Source organism: Labrus bergylta, chromosome 14, assembly GCF_963930695.1.
Source record: "Labrus bergylta chromosome 14, fLabBer1.1, whole genome shotgun sequence".
Taxonomy (NCBI): Eukaryota; Metazoa; Chordata; class Actinopteri; order Labriformes; family Labridae; genus Labrus; species Labrus bergylta.
Window position 1 is genome coordinate 7,801,085 of NC_089208.1, and position 20,648 is coordinate 7,821,732.

General features: G+C 38.5%; 1 protein-coding gene across 3 annotated transcripts in view; it reads left to right on the top strand.

The window, feature by feature from the left end:
- The first annotated feature begins 8,518 nt into the window (after positions 1–8,518).
- Positions 8,519–20,648, top strand: part of amot (angiomotin) — a 33,278-nt gene continuing 21,148 nt past the window's right edge. For 2 of the 3 annotated variants that reach the window (XM_065962977.1, XM_065962978.1), the window contains exon 1: positions 8,519–8,857. The gene's annotated coding sequence lies outside the window, so the exon portion shown is untranslated. Of the gene's footprint in view, positions 8,858–17,418; positions 17,543–20,648 lie in introns of those variants that run through there. The other variant, XM_029280237.2, reaches the window with a different exon arrangement.

Genomic DNA, 20,648 nt, shown 5'->3' on the forward strand with positions numbered 1-20,648 from the left:
GGTGCTCTGTCTGACTGTCTCTCAGTGACTTTACTGTCACGTTGGACCCCCTCCAGCTGCGCCTGAAATAAAAAACCATTAGTGTGATTCACTTCTCAAGGTCTTTAAGATGATCTTTTTTTAATGTTCCTGCATGTCTTCTGTTTCTTGGAGAACTGCACACATTCAAGAGGTCTTATTTCTGATGGTTGCTCATATGATTGACCAATCAGCAAACATCAAGTGACTCATGCCAGAAGTCGACTTCTGCTTTTTAAGGAGAGAGAGTCCTCAGGCTTAATCCGGGTTGGGTCTATATTCCTCCTCAATGAGGAAGGATTTCCTTTGGTATAGAGACACAGAGAATCTACCAGCTAACACAGTGTGTGGTTATGTATATTTTGTTTTCTAGTATTTTGTTGTTGCTGGTAAATGCACCTGAACTAACTTGTATAGCCCTTTTCTAGTCTTATGACTAATTAAAGCACTTAAATACTACATACATATCACATTCACCCATGTATTCAATAACTTGGGGTTCTGTGTCTTGCCCAAGCACACTTCAACATCTCCCTTTAGGAGCTGTGGATCAACTACATTACCTTCTGGTTGGATGTCATATCAGTATGATTTTATGACGACCTTCTATGCCACTGAGCCATTGTAGCTGTTTTTCTGGTATGGTTCTGATTGTAGCTGTTCTTTTGTCCCCCTCTTATACTTGTGTTTATTTTTCTGTCTGTGGTTGTTATTGTGGTTGTATTTTGGTTTTAATTGTGGTTCTGGTTGTTCATGGTGTTCTCCTTCTGGTTGTGATCGTTAAACTGGTTGTGGTTGTTTTTTTGTTGTTGTTGCAAATGTGTTTGTGGTTAAGGACCTGTTTCTGTCTCTGGTTGTATTTCTGATTGTTATTGTGTTGTGTGTTCTTTTTTTGGTTGTGGTGTTTTTTTTTGTTTTTTTTTACAGTCGTGGTCATTTGTCCCATTGTGGTTGTTGTCTTAGTTATGGTTCTGTTTCTGATTTTGTTTTTTTGCGGTAGTGGTTCTGTGTGGTAAATTGCTGGCGTTACCTGGTCATGGTGGTCAAAGGTCCACAGCTGAGGGACAGCAGAGGTTGACCATGAGTGTGGGTGAGATCAGTCACTCTGATCAGAGGAACTGATGCTGGAACAGTTAAACCCTGACAGGTGTGGTTCATACACAGCTGTAGAAAAGCACCAGTAGAAGAAGAGCAGTCAGGTGTGAAAACAGAGACACAGCTGAATGTGATCTTTGAGTTACACACACAGAAAAACAACTCAAACATCGAACGAACATGTTTTTTTTAAATATAGCCTAAACTTGAATTTATATTGTCATTGCTGTGGAAACAGTGTTCCCATTAACAGTCAGCTGTATCAGTCAGATCATCCTAGTGTGTTTTAATAATGTAATCTTTGTCCAGGCTCACAGCTGGTATCAGCCTGTTTAAGTGATATTTCTGCCTCACAGCAGACACACACAGTTAAACACCAGCTGGTGATTATGTAGCCACTAAGCAGACCTCAGACATTTAAACCACACCTCTATTTATATATAAAACTACTATTTTCATTTCAGATGCTAACACATAAAATGTCTATTGCGGTGGTGGAACCCATACAGAGTTAAAAAAAAAAAGAAACAGAAGTATTAAACACAATTACATCCCTGAATAAATGATAACTAATGCTGTGTATCTGCTGACCTCTGCTGGTAAAACAATGAAGTAACAAGCTAAACATTGACAGCAGCATTGTAGAGGAGTTTTATGCAGAGTAATTATCCAATAAACCCTTAAAGCATGCTCATATGATATCCAACATTAATAAGAGTGTTTAACGTTGTTTACAGAAAGAACAGCTCAAAGGGGGCATATTGCAACCTCCTGTAATAAGTGAACCTACCACCGTTAATAAATCGATTCTTCTCTGGTGCTTGTGTACTGTTACAAAAGCAGTAGTCCGATTAAAGTATGTTAATGTACCAACATACTGACTGTGACCCAGACAGGAGCTCCAGAGATGACCACCATCATAACATCCGTCAGGAAATCACTGCTGTCCCATACTGACACACACACACACACACACACACACACACACACACACACACACACACACACAGTGTACAGTCTGTATATATACCTTTCCAAAGCCCAAACAGAGAGCTGCTGTAGAGGAACACCTGCAGTTTGTCTTCTTGTTGAACAGCAAGTCACTACAGAAAACACACACAACCGATACCGATATTAGACCGATGCATCAGAGCTTGCTAAATAAAGACCTATTTAAAGAGTTTTTCCAAACCAGTTATCCTCTACCCACTGAATAGCAGTCAGTCCACAGCCAAGAGTCACAGCAGAGCCACTTGTAGAGTTTCTGTTCACCTAACTGGCTCAATCTCCTTCAAGGCGTATCATGCCAGGTACCACCTCGATGTTGTGTCATCTGTATTTCATCCCCCAGTTTATACTTTATTCTCAAAATCTTGTTCCCCTCCATTTAGACCTACTTACCTGGAAAAAAAACGTTTCTGTCAAACTCGTCACTATCCTTCATTGCATTTCCGTCTCCCATTCCCAATTAACAATGTTAATCAATGGCTTTAGAAACCAGGAACCTTCAGTCACGTTTAAAACACCGGCCACTAACTTTTGACTTTTTCAGTCTCTGATGGTTCAAGCTACTTATCCCTTGTTGACTGAATCTAACCTAGAGTCCATGTTCCTTCTAGCTTTCTTTGGTTTCCTCTGGTGCTCTGGATTTGCCCCAACTTCATCTGTCTTCAATCCATCCCGCTTTTCCCAAACTACAATTTACGACTTGACTCTTATCATTGTCCACACAAACCACTGACAACATACATGACAGCAGGTATGCTACTCAGGCATGACCTCGACACCCACTCATACTAACTGAAACAGGAAAAGCGGCAATTAGATTTTGGTTCATGAAACAGTATATAAGGTCCTCCGCATTTCCGGTAGAATACTATTCAGCCCATTCAGTCCACTGCATCCTCGGCAACTAGACTAGGCATTACAGACCAAACCATCGAGGTTCTTGGACGCTGGTCATCTGAAGCATATCACTACTACATCCGGACCAATCTTAATGATTTGCGCCGAGCCATTAAACAACTCAGATCCATTTAAATCTGACTCTTACGGGGGGCTGTAACTCATCAGGTAGAATTACGCCTGAGACGAGGCCCCCATACTGAGGGCTCTTCTCAATCTTCAGTTCATTCTCCAGACCAGTCCAACAACAACAACAACAACAACAACATCATTCTTCCATCCAAACTCCCCCAACCCCATCTTCAAATACATTAAATCTGTTTCAACATATATGGATCCTATATTTTAATTAAATACTTCAATGCATCTTGTTGTGGTGTGGTCCTTGATAGTGAACATAAAAAGTTCACTAAAAAGACAATTCTGAGACATTTATGATTAATAAAAAAAAAAAACTATTTGAATAATCAAAAGAAAATGAAACATTATCATGTTGTGTAGATGAAAGTCATAAATACCGTGATTTAATACGATCCAGCAGAGACACGGGCTGTAACAGGCTGGAGGTTGACCTGTAGGGAGCGCTAAAGCAGATATTCATCATGCCTGGACTCTGAAACAGCTGCTGCATAGAGGACATGCAGCCCTGCAGAAAGTCCTCCATCTGAAGAGACAAAACAGTCTGAACTATTGAAATCATCTGTTTTAAGTTCTGCATCTTTCATCATGTTTTATATCTATTTAATATCAGTTTTATTTCCTTTTTCTAACATTTCCTGCAAGTGTTGAATATACTTTTCTACTTTTAAATACATGTTTACAGTGTTGAGTTACCCTGGTCCTGCCGTCCTGTGGGGCAGACCTGAGCCAGTCAAAAGGACTCCTGCCCTCTTGATCATGAAGTCTCAAGTCTCCTCCGGCATCCAGCAGGCTGCTCACCACTAAAGGGTTACAGGAGAACACGCCTGCATGGACCGGGGTGCTGCAGTCCTCACAGCGACTGGAAAACAGGTACATCACAGTCAGGTAACTGACTCCTATTATCATTATTATTATTATTATTATTATTATATATCATAAGTGTGTTAGCTGACTGACAATGTGAACACCAGAGATCAGTCGAGGTCACTGCCTCATGGGTCAGTCTTAAAATAAACTACTTCCAAAAGATGAATCAACCCAGTGGCTCAAATCAGACCCTAAAATCAAACAGGAAACCATCACTGCTGCAATCGTTTCAATAGCTGTTTGATATGCCATGCTCAGATATTTTAAAGGGCTTCTCCCTCAGCCAGTCTGAGCTCAACAAGGTGCTTGAGATCCTCCTGCTCAAAGTGTGAGCTTTTATTCCACAGAACATCTAATCTGACACAGTTTTGTTTCTGAAAAAGGGCCAAATGCTGAAACCAGCAGCACACGTCACCAAATTATAGAGAGATATCGCATCTTGAAACTGCAGACCGTATAGGGTTTGAGTCTTGATACTCTTTATTTATCAACGCTGTTTCTTTTTTTGTCCTTTAAGCTCAAACATTATTCTAAAGACGAGCCTGATCTCAATCTAATTAACATCATGACTCAATGGGTTAATTACCTGGTTAAATAAAGTTTCAATTAAATTAAAAACTGACTTACTGGTTTGGGTCTGCTCCATAATCAAGCAACAGGTCTGTCAACTTCACTTGTCCCCACAAAGCAGCACAGAAAAGAGAAGTCTGACCCATATGGTTCACACAGTCCACATCCACACCTGGAACACATGAAGACAAAGTGAAACTATAGCAAGACCAGGTCTAAGCCAGACCAGGACACAGTGAGACTTAAGATATGATCATCAGAATGCAAGACAATTATCATTATTCTTATTATTATTATAAGTAGTAGAATTATATATGTGGCTCACCTCTCTTTAGCAGCCTCTCTATCTTGTTCAGGTTTCTCTCCACAGTGTATTTGTGCAGCTGGGCATGTTCTCCTCCAGTGGTCACAACCCCGACATGAACAGGAGCGGGGAATGGCAGGGAGGTCATCTTCTTTACCTGTTCACGCAGATTTAGCAGAGTGTGCCGTCTGTAAACTGATAAACCAACCTAGTTCACAAGTGATTGTCTTTGAAATCTGTAATCCAATAAACATGGAGTAATAAAAAAAATGTAACAGAGCCCCAATATTCAAGAGTACTACACTAATAAAGATTACTACAGCAATAAAAAAAAGTACTGAAGAGTAAAACAGTAAGAGTTTATTACTGTAGTACTCTATTGGAAACAGCCAGGTGCATGATTACCTGTGAAGAAGTAACCATTAGTTCAGACTTTTCATTTATTTTGAAAAAACAAAACAAAGGTAAGTTCTGTGGAGAAGAATAACAGAAAACCACCTTCAGGAGACTTACACACCACCAGCAAACATCCGCTACAGACATCTACTTACATCTGCTACTGCCAACATGTACAGATATCTGTTCATACACCTGCAAACACCTGCTAACAAGTGATAACATCTCCTGACATTGACTAATGACTGTATGTGCAATACAACTGTTAATGTCTCAGATATTACAAATGTTACATCTGCCTTTATGTGAAATTATTAAGAATATCTATGCACTTGTGTTCCCCCAATTACAATACTTAATCATATTTTCACGTTCTTGTCTTTGCTGTAGAGACAGAGTTATTACTGAAGTGTTTCACTCAGGTTGAGGTACTTGTACTGGAGAAGGTCACCTGTATTTACCTGTAGAGGAGTACATAACAAACACATTGTCATTTGAATACTTTACCATATTTGGCAAACACATACTATATTTTTACATATATAAAACAACGATAATAAACTATGATTATTATCTTTAATTAACTCTCACCTGACATAACACCGCTAACTATGTTAACTCAAATACTATGATACTGCTCAGTAACAGCTAGTAGCTAATCTCGAGTTAGCATATTAAATATTACACACAAGGTTTACAGATAAAACTCTTCATCAGAAAAAATTGGAAAAAAATCCAGTTTTTTTTATTTACTGTCTGAAATTCACACAACACTTGAGAAGTACAAATTTAAAGTTTTTATCAACTTAAAAACGGATAACAACCAGCTAGCTTAAAAAAAAAAAAATCCTAATCTGCCTCCTGCTCAGCCTGCTAGATATCTTGTTTTTTATTTAGCTTTTCAATTTTCAATGTAAAGAAAGACAGCAGAGATACAAAATGAAAGCCTTTTTAAAAGGTAATCAATCGTGATGAGGTATTAATAAACAATAAATGAAAAGAAAAGTCCTACCTTGATCAGATAGTTGTGTTTGTTTCATGCAGCTGTAAGGACTGGAGAGACATTAACACTGCAGTGTAATTATCATATCAGGCCTGTATTGTTTTTATTTATATATCAAAGCAAGGTAGACTATCTAAGTGTGCATTATGCCTACTAAAATCTTGTATTTACAATCTGCTTTCTTGTATGAATATGTTGGCAGGTACCTTTTCCAATCTGCAGAGCATGCTGCAGAAACACCTTCAGTCATTTTTTTACCTCTTTTCCAACAGGTGGCGTCCTCACCTGATGCAAAGGGTCAAAGGGTTTGCACTATTTGCTACTTGGGTTTTGAGTAATCTGTTTTTTGTTTTTTTTAATTATTAAAGGACTTGTTAAATCCTCATATGTTATCATTTTAAGTAGGCTATAAGTACTGAAGTGTTGCCTTGTCTTCTAATCTGAAGAGACTTTCTTTATGAGAAAAAAAAGGTTATCCTAATTTAAATAAAAATAAGTTAACTCAGAGCCTAATTTTTTTTAAATGCATTTCTTTGAAACAAGTAATAAAACACTTTTATTTTTCACTAGAAAGTTTTCTGGTGTAGTGCTACATCTGTCCACTGCAGACAAAGCATCAAGACAATTCATACCCTTACAAATAGAGACCAAAGACATTAAAATAACATGTTTTATGTAGGCTATGAGAACATTTGTTATGAATTGGCGCTATACAAATAAAGATTGATTGATTGATAAATGTAATATTAGATGCAATCGGGCAATAGAAAAAAGATTCCTAGACTGTAACAAAATATATATATATATATATATATATATATATATATATAGCATATTTACCATCAGTAAAACCAAATTGAATATCTCTAAATCCTATCATTTATAATACATTAAAACTATTCAATCCTCCCAAAACAAAAGCCATTAAGACGATCACTGTATATGTACCTCATTTAAAGTGTATTTTCTGTCTCTGCAGTTACATATTTAATGTTTATCTCCTTGCATCTGTTATTTTGTCTTGTCGAAACCTGTCACAAATGTGTAACCTTTTTAATGATTGATGTATTCGTGCTGAATTTTGGATTACATTAAAAACAAAGGCTGTGTTAATCAACTTCATAAGTAACAACCAGACTGTTAGGCCACAGTCTGTGGTCACTTTAAGGGTCTGCCCCTGGTGTTCAGGACACGGTACTACACCATACATGTTTCAACATGGCTTGCAAACATCTGCAGTTAGTAAACTTGATTTTAAATGTGTCTGTGTATTAACACACTGAACACTTCAGTTCAAACAGCAGCGTGAGCCACATCACGCCTCATCAAGTCACACTGACTCAATATCAAAACCTGATCTAAACATATTAAACGTCATGTCCGGGTTGATGCTCTGCTACACAGAAACAGCTGTATGGCCTCACACAGTAGCCTACTGCGTGCGTGCGTGTGTGTGTGTGTGTGTGTGTGCCTGTGTGTGTGTGCGCGCGTGTGTGTGTGTGTGAGAGAGAGAGAGCGAGACAGACTGCAGGAAAAAAACTCACTCTTTGTGTCTTTAAAATGAACGATCATAAATGACTGTCCACTGGATTTGAACCACATGGTTCTAACTACCCCTGATGTAAGGCTATGTGTACTGTGTCTCGAAATCCGACATTTCCGATAGCACTTGAATGCATCAGTACCAGAGTTTAGATTCACAAAAGCCTCTTTGTTTTGGTTTTTTTTTTTTGTTGTTTTTTTCTCTCAGTTTCTCCTTCTTATTCCTGTTTCATCCTTTCTATTCAAGAGTCCACTGAGGTGGACTTCAACCCCGGCATAAGCCGATACACTAAGCAAACTCAGGTCAGATCTGAAACAGTCCATCATGGGAGACAGAACATGTCAATTCATGCCTAATAAAAGTAAACTAACCTATAGAGACTATATAGTTTGACCAAAGACCACTTTAGTTTTATCTCATAATTAAACATCAGATTTTTAATTTATTTAATGATTAAACTTGATGTAATTCGACACATCTTTAATCTTTTACCCTATCAGCTTTCTGTGTCACTTCTGTTTGATGAAAGTCACATTTATTTGATGAAAAAATAGACCCAAAGAGCATTGAGGAGGAGGAGGAGGAAGAGGAGGAGGAGGAGGGATTTCCCTGCTCCAAAAAAACTCTTTTCCTCCAGTTTCCATGAGGAGGTGGAGGGGGTGAGGGAGGGACATTCCTCTCATTCTGTAGGCCAGGCAGGGGGGAGAACTTCCTGCCTCTGCTCTTGTAGGCCTACCGCTTCTTCTTTCACGGTGAAACATGAATCTAACGGGGAAAGGAGAAGACTCTGTTGCCGAGCATGAGCTCCTGTTCCCGGGAAAAGGATTAAAAGCCACGGAGAGCAAAAGGAGCGAGCCTTGGCAGAGGCTTTTCTCTCTCTAACTTTTTGAGTTTGAGGAGTTTTTCTGCTGCTGAGAGCCGCTTCAGATCCGCAGAAAAACTAAAGAAAAATCACCGAAAAGATGATTCAGTGAGCGGAGAGCTGCAGAGGAAACGACAGAAGTTCAGCACGAAGGTAAAACTGCGTTTGCTTACTTTTAGTATGAAGTTAAACTCATTATTAACGAGTGTCAAAACTCTCGTGTGGTAAAGTAGGCTATAGTGAAAGTTTGAGGGGAAACAAACGAAGAAATGTGTTTTAATTGCCACTAGGCCCGAGGTGAAATGTTTAATGTTGGACAGATTGTTGGAGTGTGTGCCTCCTGTCTCTGACACTTTGATGTGTCCGCGAAACTTTGAGGGAAACAAGCGGACGTGACAGCGAAACTGGTCCAAGGTCTGTTAGATTCTTTTTCTTTTGTACCGTGAAGGCATCACGGACAGGCAGTGTGAGTTTTTTTTTTTTTTGATGAACTAATTCAATTTAAGAAAACAAAGGTAGGCCACGAATCTGTGCTGTCGCTGTGATTTCAGACTCAAACTGAAGCTTCATGCTGTGGCTGCAGACTGAGCTAAACACCTTCTGTTTGCTGTGTTTTAGATGGCATCTATTCTCCAGCTGGGGGGGGGAGTTGGTGGGGGGGGGGGGGGGGTCATGAAAAACATTCAGGTTGTTGTGTCACTGGTGATGCAAACAGCAGCTTTCTCCGAGAATGTTAATGTTCTCACTGTAATCTGCTTAATCTCAGACTTTGTCACACTGTTTACACTGAAACAGTTACAAGATTTGATGTGACAACCTGGAAACAAAGGTTTACACTCCTACTTTCCATTGGGTCACTGAATACAACGTAGGCCTGCAGGTACTGCAGCAGCAGGTGAGCTTTGACCAGTGGATCCGTTCATCATGTCATTAGTAAACATAAATAGATTTAAAACTGGAGAAACATGCTGTGATTTTCATTGGTGGATGATTTTTGTATGAGAAGTGGACCAATGTTGAGTTCAGCATTTACTTTCAGAGCATGAAATTCTGTTAGAAGAGAGGATGGATACATATTTCTACATCCTGGGTGACAGATTGACATTAGCAGTTAGCCCTGCATGAAATCCTCTCTTGCTTTCTGGTCTATTTGACTCTAAATGGGACCATCATTTACTAAAGTTGAACCACAGACTTCTATACAGACATTACATTTCTAGTTAGCAACAGTGCCTTTTTTACTTTTTATATTGCAACAGCATGTTATGAGTGTGTGATTTCACATTGCATTACGGTGTAGCTGCAGCAGGAGCATCGCTGTAAGCAAGTTTTCACATTTGCACTCCTGAAAGTATCTAGGTGATTTCAGGGGGACTGCTCCCGGACATTCTCCTGACTTGGCTGTCCACACATGCTCCTCACAGCGGTAGACAAGGCTTGTGTTATCTGCTGTCAGAGTGTCTGTTCAATCTAGCTGTGTTTGTTTACGGCCCTCGAGGTGGCCTTGCGGGTAATGTATGCATGTGATGGGCTGAAAGGTTATAACTTGTGAATTAGGTAGCTCTGCCTTCACTATAAAAATATGTAGCTGGAATTATAATATTTCCAGATTTATTCAGAATTAGGGGTTTTCTGACCTGTGGGGATGACCCATGAGACAAAGGCTGTGTAAGAAACCACATACTTTCATACTATTCATGCTAAGCATGACATCAACTTTAGTATGTAGTACCTTCAAAATTCGTAGTACTCGTTTTTGTGTATGCAAGAAATGCCTGGATGTGTTCTTGACTGGCCAGAATTTCTAAGTATGATTCGAGAGTAGGCTTTGCTGATAAAACGATAACATTAATAATCACGATGTCATTTTTCTCGATACAAATATAACAAAACCTGTAAATTACACCACCTTAAATGAAGAATGTGTGACTTTTTGATCCAGTAGGTGTCGCCCATGAGCTCCAGCATGAAACCAAAACAAACTGCTGTTTGGTGACACCTCCGCTCTCCTACAGGGGATATGCCTCCAGCCCCTCTCCCCAAAATTGTCACGGTCTCGAGCTGCGTTGTTGTGTTTAGCAGGCTAGTGGTAGCGCTCTTTAGTTTGCTTGTAGCTTCACATTGCATGTAAGTTTACACGGAATGATCACGACGTTCAGCCTTTGAATTTGAAAGGAATAATGATTTCACATTTATCGGGATAATTATCGAAATTGAAATCGTGAAGTTTTTTATTGCGATAACATTTTCGCCTATAGCCCTACATGAGAGCTCACTTCTCATTATAAACCACCCCCACAATGCATTGCAGCTTTTCAGTCCATCCAATGGCGAAGCTCGCAATGCAGCTTAGAAGTTTTATATATCTACCTGATGTGACCTACAGTATGTACATTGTTGTAAAATCTAGTAGTAACTAGTTTTGTGCTAGTTTATTTAACATAGCTCGGGCTGGAAATACAGCCCAGAGAACGAGTGTTAGTAAGGTGCAGTATGAGTTTGTAGAAGGCAGTAATGTGTGTGTGGTTCCGGACACAACCAAAGATTATCCAAGAGGATGTGAGCTAGTGTTGTTCATCTCAAAATCAACCATCAGTCATCTATAAACAAAAACAGACAGCGGTATAAATGTGTTAAAGTGTGAATGTTAACATGTAGTTTAAAGAGTTTCTAAGAGCAGTCATATTACAGAGTAGAATGTTTGTCAATGATTTAAATTAAACTAAAATAAAACTAGCGTATTATATTTTATGGGATAATGTTCCTGATTAATAAGGACATTGCTCTGTGTTTAATGTCTGTAACTTGTTCATTGTGCTGCTGCCTGTCCTCATGGGGTTTTCTTATGTTAAATACATTTTAAATAAAACATTAGTTTGGCACAGACTAGGGCTGGGAAATTAGTCCAAACCGACATCCAGATCATCTAACGGTTACCGACGTAATCTTGCCCATGTCGATTATTTTGATTGTTTTGAGGGCGGAGTCACGTGACGACACGTCCAATCCACGACATGGAAGCAACGTCTGTCGTTTTGGACACATTTTGTCAAATGTAAACACTGCCGAAAAACTGCTTGCAAGAAATTCAAGTTATTTGTTTTCTACTGTTTTGAGAAGTTAATTTGTACTTTAACACTAAAATGTGTCGTTTTCATTTCAAGCGATGCTTTGATTTCAGTTCGAAATATTCAATGAATAACCACAAAATAGTTAATCAGATATGAACTCTTTTATTAGTAAACATATCCCAGCTTTAATAGTTGAGCATATTTACAGTAGAGACCATGTCAGTGAACTATGAGGGCAAAAAAACTAAAAACAAATAATCGTTCATTAATCGTGATCAAGGTAAAATGTTCAATTAATCGTGATATTGATTTGAAGTCATATCGCCCAGCCCTAGCGCAGACCCTTTGCTGCATGTCATCCCCCACTCTCACCTCCCAACATTTCCTGTCCCTCTTCATCTGTCTTAATAAAGTGAAAAAGCCTTTTTAGGTCATTAGTTTGAACAGCTGGTTGCACTACAGTAGAAGTAGCAACTTTATTAATGAAGCACCAAACAAATTGTTTAATTGTTCCACCGACAAAGCAAAGACAGGAGCTCCAGATTAGATTATGAACTATCAACAGAGGCTGCACGTTGGTGATGTTAGTGCTGTTGCCCCACATCAAGAAGGTTTGAGACAGGAATCAGAATCAGAAATCCTTTATTAATCCCAGGGGGAAATTCGGTTGTTGCCATTGCTCTAAGACACAATACAAGTAGGAAGTATAGAAATAATTTAAGAATGTAAAAATAAAATACAGATAATAAAATAAGCAATAAGTACCAGGTAGGACTGGAATAATATGCTATATACAAGTGCAGTGACAGTGAGAAGACATGAAACAATATTTACAGTTACTAATACAATGAGTTAAGCAGTGTGGATATTGCACATTGTATTTATAGGTTTCAATAGAAACAAAACATGTATGACCGGTTTGTAGACTGATTGCACGTGTGGGTTCCCTCTGGGTCCATAGACATGCAGGTTATTAGGTTGATTGGTTAATCTTAATTGCCTGTAGATGTGTATTTGAGTGTGTCTGTGTCTTTGTGTCAGCCCTGTGATTGACTGGTGCTATTCAGGTATTGGCCGGCCTCTCGCCCCAATGACTGCTGGGATTGGCTCCAAACCCTCATGACCCCAAAAGGGATGGGCGGCATGGTTAATGGGGGAATGGATAGTCCTACAACTGTCAGGCCAAATAGAAAGTAGTCTCTAAAAAACAAAAACAAAGAGCCATTACATTTTTCTTCCTTCAAAAATACACAAAGAGAGAAGAAGGAACACTTTTATACATTTTTAAAAAGTTAAATCTTCGTTTCTATGTTGACTTTGCCCTGGTTAGCACCAGTGATAAGCTAGCCTGCTAAAATAGAATAAATAAAAAAATCAGTTAATTTAGAACAGAAACGTTATTAACATCGAGTCCTGCTTTATGATCGAGCAGTCTGTGTTTAGATCTGGATCAGGATGATGCTCAGTTAGTTGTTTACAGATTTTATTTAAAATCATCAGAATACTTTTTCACTACTCATTTACTTTCAGTCTTTTTCTCAGTGAGGCTTCAGCGTGGTGTTGGACATTAGTTTCTTCGTTGTAGATGTTGTTTAATGGTTGTAAAGGTTAAAACATTTACATTTCTTTCATGTGTGTCCTCTCAGAATCAGAGGTTTGTCTCGTGATGACTCTAAGAGAGAGAGAGAGCTCAGAGCAGAGCGAGAGGCCCTCTGGGTTTGAAATTCCTCTCAGAGCTGCTCTGTGATATAAACACTCCTCGCTCCACTGTGAACTTCTTTCTCTTGGTTTGTCTATTTGTCTGTCTCCATCTCTATCTCTGTCTCTCTTTCTCTGTCTCTTCCCCTCCCTTCATCTGGCACCTTGTGCACAGGTAGGTGAGAGTGAGTAACCATGGTTACAGGGATGTTTTCATGTTACCCTTTGTCATAAGACTTAAAGGTCACATATTATGCAAAATACACTTTGCCATATTTTTCTAACACTAATATGTGTCCCTAGCATGTCTACAGTCCCCCTAAATATGAGAAAAGTCCATCCTCTCCGTCTTTCGCCTGCTCCACTTTTCAGAAAATGTGTGTTCAAACAGGCTGTTTGGAGATTTTCCCTTTGTGACATCACCAAGGGCAATGACCCCTCCCCAGGTGGTTGACACTCCCACAGCTAGGTGTTTGTTCTGCCCTCTGAGTCTGTCTTCTCATAGTAAACAACAGGGCATAGAGAAAAAAAGCCAAAGCCACATCCCTTTCCAGAAAGGGGGCGTGGTCAGACGCAGCTCACTTGCATTTAAAGGTACAGACACAGAAACAGCCTGTTGTGAGCAGGGCTGAAATAGAGGGGTTTATAGGCATGATAAAATACAGGATCAGAGTAGATTTTTAGTAAGAAACTTCACACACATGTTTTGGGGAGCTCTGAGATGTATTCCTTGTTGAAAAGGAGTCTAATGTTTGAATCTTTAAACCAAAATTTAACCTCTGTGTTCTGTGTTTTTTCCCACCCATTTTGAAATTTGGTTTCATATATATCAGGACAGATTCTAATCTGTGATTACATTAATGGGGTCAATAATAAGATATATTTAAATATAATAATAATATAATTATGAACACTTGATAACATTTAATACATAATATATTATAGACCTGCCCTACACAACCCATGTATTAGTCTATGAATAGACTAGTTTTCATAAATGTATAAAGAGTCTTTTTCCACTGCAATGTTGCTGTAGCAACCCAATCTCATTCATATGTATTTATCCAGGATCATTATTTTCTCTATGGGCACTGTTACGTTTAATTTAGAGTTCTTTGGGAGTGTTGGCGTGTTCAGTCTGACAATATAGACTAATCTGGAGTAGACGGTATTATTACATCACAGCAGTTCTGCCCGCATCGTGGTGACAGAAAAACAGGGCTATAAAAAACACACATTACACCCCATAAAACTGTAGCTTTCTACATTTGAAGTTTTGGAATCACCACGTCCTAATATGCTTGTCATGCTATTTACAATTTAGGGTGGGGGTACTGACACGCTACTGATAACGCTACATACAGGGCTAGATATTAACTGTTATGCTAACCAGCTACTATGGCTAATGGTTTCGCCAGTCACAATTCTGTTGATAGGAAATTAGGTTTTATACGATTGAAGTTGACTATGGCATCATAAAAGTTACTCGAGCTACATTTATAACCCTTTAAAATGTAAATGACCCCTGTACACACCCAAATCTCGACCTTTAATATTTTTGTATTATTCATTTGTAGTATTATTCACACACAATCTATATATTCAGATAGTTCATGTACAGTAATGCAGCACTGCACTGTTCATCTTCTATCTTCTATTAACTTCCTCTGTCTATATTCATCTTTCTCTATATATATATATATCTAAAACTGCTCTCTCTCTCTCTCTCTCTCTCTCTCCATTATGCACTGCTGTCACATCTAAATGGTGTATATATATATATATATATATATATATATATATATATAGTTTAAGTGTTCGTCACATAAGTAAATATTTGTTGTCATAACAGTTTTTCTGAAAAACAAAAAATGATTCATTAAGTGCATACCATTTAAGCACATAGTGATCCAGCACAGACCACATGGGTTGATCTGATATTTCAATATAAATCTAGCTTACAATGTAGAAAGTGAAGAACATGGAGGTGCTATTTTGGGGAGACATTTGTGAGGAATCAAACTCTATTTTGATGCTATTTCATGCACTGTGGGCCTTTTTAATAACATTCAAATAGCCAACATGTTTTTGCTCATTGCACATTTGATGCACACCAGCTATGATAAAAAATGAAATGGTGAGAATTGGAGAAAAGTTACTTGCATTTATGTTACCATACCTTTTAATCGCCTACCTTTTACAAAAGGGTTTTCTACAATCACACAAATGTTCAGATACAATTGAATCAGTAGTGTCTGCACTGTTTAGCGACCTGTCATAATCTGCTCATCGTCTCTCTGCAGCTGTCTGTCAGAACAGATCGCATGAAAGTATTCTTTGTGATCACTTAACGGGACAGTTATCATTTTATTAGTGCCGACGATCATATGAAGAAACGTACAGTGAAAAAGTCGTAATTCTTCATGTTACTTCAGGGTTTAACTTTTTAACCTCACTAATGTTTTGGAACCAACAAAGATACTGACTTGTTTTTTTAATGCCAGGATCTGATTACTCTCCTCTTGTCCTACTGTTGTGGAGTGTGTAGTGAGTGGTGAAGTCAGCCAGAGGGAGACTTAATAGAGGAGAAGGGAGATAATTGGGTGACTCCCACTTAAATCTGGAGTGTTGGAAGGTCTGCAGATGCCTTTTGAGAAGACTACGATTAAAAAAATACATACAATCCAACCCGCCAAAATGGCTAGTCACAGGAGTGACTGTGTTACACACCACTGCTTAAATCCGGCAGATGTTAATGTCACCATTGATCATAACATAATTTAGCAGCACATCATGTTCCTAGCTAGATCATATGCTAAACTGTCATTTTTTGTACATCATGGAGAGACGCTGTGAACCTAAATGAATGTCTGGCGCACGTCTACTTTACCATTGTCTCACTTGACTAACTTGCTCAAACTGCCACCCAGTGGAGAATACAGATAATAGTTTTTCACACCGGAGCTGCATTTGACCTACAAAAAGACCCAATGTCGTAACAATTCTAGTACCCAACTGTTTTGAATAAAAAGGACAGAAAAAGTGCACAAAATGTCGGTACTGTGCAGCACTAATAGCTCAGCCTGAAGAATTAAACTGCTCATACTAAACGCTTATGCTATAAGACTTGTTCAATGGGTTCTCATGAATGAACCGATCATTGATGTGAAAGGTCGTAGATGTTTATTTTAAGAGGATGATTCTCAAAACATTAAGCACATTAGAGGTCAGAGGAATGAATGATGTAGAAGACAAACAAACGAGTGAATATCAATTCAACAAGACACTGAAAAAGATGTTCCTTTTATAATGAATGAAAAGTCTTTTATGATGTATCGCTCACACAGTTGCAGGATATTTTCTGTAATATTTCCTGCTAAATGTATAAATTGAGTCAATAATACACAAATGTATTATTATTATTATTATTAATATTATTATCCAGACTGTATACAGAACATTGCAGGTTTTCTGGAGATATTTCTGAATGTGTGAAAGTGTGTGAATGTATTTCTGAATGTGTGAAAGCGCTACATGTGACAGTATTTACTCTGTGAATCATAAATTAACTGTCTCTGCCACCATGTGGAGATTTATTGTTCAGACTGCAGACTCATTTTCAAGTTTCTTCATGTCGGCCGTCGGCTGTCTTCCTTGTGAAATTTAAAATAATGAGAGAATCAGGAAACATGTGCAGTGAAGCACTGACTCATCTTTTTTGGTCACAGAAAACATGAAAAAAAAAGCATTTTCTACTCACTCTGTGGGAAAGAGGAAGTGATAGTCTGAGGGTTTTTTTTTTTCTCATTCGACGGTTGGCAGAATAAATGCTGGTAGTTACACCAGCACACAGGTATGAAGGAGTGGCTCAGTCCTGAATGTTTTCCAGATCCACCTGTCTCTCCCTCCCTGCCCCACCTGTTGCAGTGAGGGAAGAGGGAGGGGGGAAAAGGAAAGAGAGGTGTACCGCCTCAAACCTGCACAGAGCAGCAAGATGTTAGTAAAACAGAAACTCACCGTCTGACCACCTGGATACTTTTTTAGTAGAAGATACAGGATTTCCGAGGAGGTAGGAATTAACTCATATAAGCCACATTTGTCAGAAATCAACAAGGTTGGAGCTAAACTCAGGTTTATATAGAAGATGGTAACAGAGTGATTAAGGACAGATTAAGAATCTAAATGTATTTTTCATTCATATCTACTCATAGCCAGACAGTTTTAAAAGTCTTTATAGTTTTAAGCTTCTCTGCTGGGTATACTCTGCTGGATTTTTATTCCCTTTGTTTTTATTTGATTTCTGGCTTCATTTGTTGTCTTAAGGACTTTAATATTACATGCAATTTTTCTTAATTTTATCATTAATTAGTTCATAAATTGAACCTTTTTCACGAGCAGCAGGTGATATGCTTGAGCATTAAAATTGAAAAACAACAGTCACAATGATTGAATGAGTGATGACCAAAGAATGTGGCAGTCTGGAAAACATGTACAAACTTGTCTGAACAACATGAATCCAAGGTGACTTAAGTTTCACATTTCAGGTTTGATCACTTTGCATATTAATTCACAAGAAAAGAAAGGGCAGTGTCACAGCTGGACGTGTAAAAGAATCCAGGAGGTCCAGTTTGAGTGACACATTAACATGTTTTAAGGTTCATCAGACACTTAAACTTCAAACAATGGCAGAGACATGGCTGACGTCTTTGTTACATTTAATTAGCCTCAAAATGCCGATGCAGAATAAACATTTCACTTCCCCAGTGTTTTGGCTGTTAGTTTAGATTTCGTTTCAGTATTAGTCTTTAAATGAAAATGTATTTTAGTTTTAGTCACAGTTTAGTAGTTTTTACCCTTTTTACAGTTTTAATCCAGTTTAGGTGACGACAATTCTAAACATTTCAGTCCTGTTTTGATCTGTAAAAAATCATTACATTTCAGTCATTACTTTAAGCTAAAAAATCTTTGTATCTTAAAATAATTTGTTACTTAAATAATTAATCGGGACAAAGGTAGTATAATCTGTCTTCTTTAAACTCATATAAAACCTTCACACCAAAAGCAATGAACTGCTACATGCATATTAATGCAGCTATAAAATGAATAACCTATAACTAAAACACTTTCAGGGAAATATTACTTCAATATTGATACTTTTTAACATCATACTAATGACGATACTGACCTACTTTGACTGAAGGACTTTTACTTGTAGTGAAATACTGTCAGCGTGGTACAGTAAGAGTACTTTTATTACTGCACCTGGTATACATTTTTATCACAGAAGAGCTAAAGATTCTTATAGGTTACAGATTCATGTAAGTTAACTAATATTAGCTCAGTCTTCAATCAGTTACAGAATCGCTACGTAAGGCTATAGCTACTGGTCCGTCCTCAGTTCTGATGCTTCTAGACTTGTCAGCTGCCTTTGGCATTGTTAACTATCAAATCCTCCTATCCAAGCAAGGATTTGCTGGTTCGTGTCCTGCCTCTCATGGGAGATCTTTTAGAGTATCTTGGAAAGAAGAAGTCAGAACTGCACAATTTATCCACAGGGGTGCCCCAAGGGTCAGTGCTTGGTTCACTTCTCTTCTCCATATACATCACCTCACTTGGTGCAATAACCCTTTCTCATGGCTTCTCGTACCACTGCTATGCTGAAGATACCCAGCTCTTCCTGTCATTCCTTCCAGATGACGTCACAGTCTCAGCAAGAATTTTGTCCTTCTATGGAACCACAGATCAATATCCAGCTTGGTACAACCAAACTCATGCCCACAAAGTCTTCCCATAACCTCTGTGTCATGATTGATGGCCAGCTAACATTTAGGGTTCAAGTGTCCTCGATTGCTCAGTGAAATCAAACTGCAGATGATCCAAAGCACAGCAGCGCGACTGGTCTTCAACCTCCCCTGTTGTGCTTTCTCCGCTTGTCACCGCTCACATCAAATTCTAAATCCTGCTGCTCGCTTACAAACAGGCAACAAAAATGGCTCCACCTAATCTCTCTCATTCAGGTCTACACTCCCTCCCACCCACCAAACTCTGCCAATGAAAGGCCTCTGATCCAACCTTCACAACATGGTCCTAAGTCTCTAGCTAGACACATCTACTCTGTCAACCCTGGTGGAAGAATGAACTTAAAAATTCCATTCAATCTCTTTGCATCTTTAAGAAAAGCAACCCGGAAGTAAATTTCCCCATTCAAATCCTCCATTGACATTTCACAAAATCCTGATATCAAGAGATTGAAGTCAACCAGCTACCCCAATTGTGACAATAGAACATTTAATTCAGTGCAAAAACTGAGAAAAAGGGAAAGTTACAAGACTATGTACATAATGTTCATCCAAAGTCAATTATCCATCCCATAATCCATTGCGAATGATATTGCTTCTTCTTAAATGTAACTTTTTTGTTGTTATGGCGTCTATACTGGTAATGCAAGTGTTGCAATATCTTGTAGTCTGTGTTGTTGAGTATATCAATTACCTTCACTGCTCCATAACGAGGTTATTAGTACATTTCCTGTTAGCTAACCAACCAGCTAGCCTGCTAGCAAAACTATTGAAACATTGTCACGGTAACAGTGAGCTACACCAATCAGAGATGTCGTTGTGACACTCGCGAATAACCCATGTTCAACGAGGTTGATATCACGCAAACTTGGGTCTTCTAAAGGTGTATATAAAAATAGATGAAGCTTCAGTCACCCATTGGTTTCTGAAGGGCCCATCCACTGGGTTTGGAGATGCTGACTATATTAAACTATGTCAAACAGAGATACAGCCACAACGTGATGTCAATAATCTTCATAAATAAATGTATTATTTAATAATAAATTGTCTTTACATATACTCTATACATCCTATAGAAAGCAGCTGAGCATCATCATTTGATGTTGTTTTTTTCCTGGTGTCTTTGCAGTATTTAGATGATGGGATTTTTTTTTTAATTTCTTCTACAGTTTCTATCTTTTTAATTTACAGGTCAAAAGCTCAGATTGATCTTGACAAATATGTGCATGTTTGTGGGAGGAGGGGTGGAGGGAGGTGCAGGCCTGGGGAACGTCCCGGCCGCATCTGGAGCTCATTATTTTTCTCTTCAGAGGAGCAGAGTTAGTTCTGTTGTCGTTCTTATCATCTGAGTCACACTCGGAACTTCTGTCCCCTTAG